The sequence below is a fragment of the Conger conger genome, chromosome 15 (genome assembly GCF_963514075.1).
Source record: "Conger conger chromosome 15, fConCon1.1, whole genome shotgun sequence".
Taxonomy (NCBI): domain Eukaryota; kingdom Metazoa; phylum Chordata; class Actinopteri; order Anguilliformes; family Congridae; genus Conger; species Conger conger.
In genome coordinates this window covers 33027156-33030243 of record NC_083774.1, presented here as the reverse complement: position 1 = coordinate 33030243, position 3088 = coordinate 33027156, and positions in this window count along the sequence as shown.

The following is a 3088-nucleotide window of genomic DNA, read 5'->3' as shown; positions in this document are numbered from 1 at the left end:
TGGTAAATATTTCCCAGTAGTTGGTGGGAAGAAGGGAAGAACAAGACAGCAGTGAAGCAGCCAATCCGGCGAGAGGAAGACCTCTGGGTCCCGGTGTCTTGGTACAGGCTGGAGCTGTGCGCTTCCTGCATTCCTACGTTCTCCTGCACTGTAAAGGTGCACACAGACCCAGTCCTGCACGCAGCGCATGCCATTCGTTCTCTATGGAGAGCCTTGCGGTGCATGATGTTCACAGTCCAGCTCGTGCTGTGGTACGCGCGGCGGTTCTGTATTTGCATACGATGCCCGTGCGAATCAGCTGAGTCCAGTGCAGCTCGCCTGGCACACAAAACCAGGATCAAACTTTAAATCTAGGCTTTGCAGATGAATCAATATTCAGCAACTGTATTGCTTATTTCTTGCCTCAAGTGCTTTCAGAAATATTTTTTTAGTGGACTGTTTAGGAGGAATAAGAAAATAAGTTTCTAAACGGTCCGCCATCTTGTTGTTTTGGTTGATATAAATGGATTATCGGTCTTATTGAGGCAGGAACCCACAGCACCACTGGCTGTAAGAGTATTATACTATATTGTTATGGGTAATGCTTCTGCCCAGTGTGTTACCTTCATTTTATTTATTAACATCCCCCCTCCATCATTAATAAGGGTCCAAGCGCCATATCATTGTTTTATATAAACAGTTCCTTTTGCAGCAGGCTACTATGCTCATGTGAGTGAGAAAGAAAAACACAGAGAGATAGAGAGATATATTAAATGTGTCTTCCCTGTTTCTGTGTTTCGATGTTTAAAATATTGTATTATTTGTTGATTTGGTTGTTTTGTCCTGCTGATGAAGCAATTTGGAATTGAAAATTGCTGAAGAGAGAAAGACAGAGAGAGAGAGAGAGATAGTGAGACATAGAGAGAGATCCCATTAAGGATATCCATCCATCCATCCATTATCTGAACCCGCTTATCCTAAACAGGGTCGCAGGGGGGCTGGAGCCTATCCCAGCATACATTGGGCGAAAGGCAGGAATACTCCCTGGACAGGTCGCCAGTCCATCGCAGGGCACACACACCATTCACTCACACACTCATATCTATGGGCAATTTAGACTCTCCAATCAGCCTAACCTGCATGTCTTTGGACTGTGGGAGGAAACCGGGATACCCGGAGGAAACCCACGCAGACACGGGGAGAACATGCAAACTCCGCACAGAGAGGCCCCGGCCAACGGGGATTCGAATCCAGGACCTCCTTGCTGTGAGGCGGCAGTGCTACCCACTGCACCCTCCGTGCCGCCCCATTAAGGATATCCAATTTAAAAATAGCAAATGTGTTCATTCTGTTTGAGTTGTTGGGATATCCAGGGTCTGGGCTCCTCAGCCTTTGGCCTGAAGAGTACAAACCCTGAATTTCTCAGGTGCATTAACAATGCTGATATTATTATCCTAACAGAGATTTGGTGCCGCAAAGACACACATACACACTGTCCCTCAGGCCTCTATGAAATAACTGTACCCTCACAAAAAATGAGCATAACCCAATAGGGTCCAAACTCCGGAGGAATATTCGTGTTGGTATAGAGAAGATCTTGGCGAACACATTTCCTCAATTAACATACCCAAATCACACCACTGGCTAAAACTAAACAAAGAAATTGGCATAACAGAAAATGACAATGACCTCTATGCAGTATATATCCCTCCAGTAGAATCACCTTACTACGAAGAGGAATACATCAATGACTTCCACTCAGAAATAAGCCATTTCCAGGCCCAGGGAAATGTGCTACTATGTGGTGACTTCAACGCTCGAACTGGATCTGAATCTGACCAAATTGAATCACATGGAAATAAGCATGTGTTACCAACACTCCCAAAGCGAAATAGTCTAGATTCCACTGTCAACAAGAGTGGTAAAGAGCTAGTGCACCTCTGCTGAGCCTTAGGTCTATACACGCTTAACGGTCGGATCAGAGGGGATTCTTTAGGGAGGTTCACAAGTTGTTCAGCACTTGGAGCTCGTGTACTTGACAAGGACCCCACCTTTTTCAATGCATTCACTGTCAGAAGACAAACTCCTCTTTCAGACCACAATCAAATTAACACCTATATAAAAACTATTAGAGAACACATCAAAATACCCGGTAAGCTGCACAAAGTCCCCAAAACTTACAAATGGAACACAGAAAGCCCAAAATAGTTTATAAATGCCCTAAACTCAGAAGTGCTAAAAATTCAACCTGGCTGTTAGGGAATCAACCTGTCAACCTGGCTGTCAGGGAATTGAGACGTATTTCTGAAACGGCAGCAACTATGGCTGACCTGTAACAGAAAAACGAATGAAAAACACAAAAACTGAAAAATGGTTTGATGAGGAATAGATCAATAAGAAAAGAACTGCGCAAAATGTCCAACCTAAAGCACCACCAACCTTTAGACTTCAGAAGAGATTACTCTACAATTGTAAAAATATATAAAAACACTCTACTGAAGAAAAAACGAAACCACACCAATGAAACCGTTCTACAAATTGAAGACTCAATTAAACAATCAGTTTGGGAAATGTGGAATAACTTGAACAAAACAAAACCACAAGACCTGACTATTCAAAATGGTGAAATCTGGAAAAAACACTTTGGAACCCTTTACAATGAAATCCTACCCAGGGATCTAAATTCTAATTATGACCTGCTCAAACATAAACTGCAACTACTAGAATGCACTATTAAAGACAATCAAAATCCACTCGATTTCCCCATTACTCAAGAAGAATTGGCCGAGAAAACAAAAACTCTGAAATCCAAAAAGGCTTGTGGCTCTGACAGCATCAGATGTGAAATGCTTAAAAATAGCAGACCTGAGCTACAGAGAGCAGTGCTCAAATTATTCAACATTGTCCTACATTCTGGAGCCAAGGGTTTATTACCCCAATATACAAGAGTGGTGACAAATTTGACCCTAATAATTTCAGGGGCATTTGTGTAAGCAGCAATCTGGGGATGTTATTAGTAACATTATAAACAATTGAATCCTAACCTTCCTTAATGAACACAATGTCCTGATCAAAGGTCAAATTGGATTTCTCCCAAATCACCTTACTA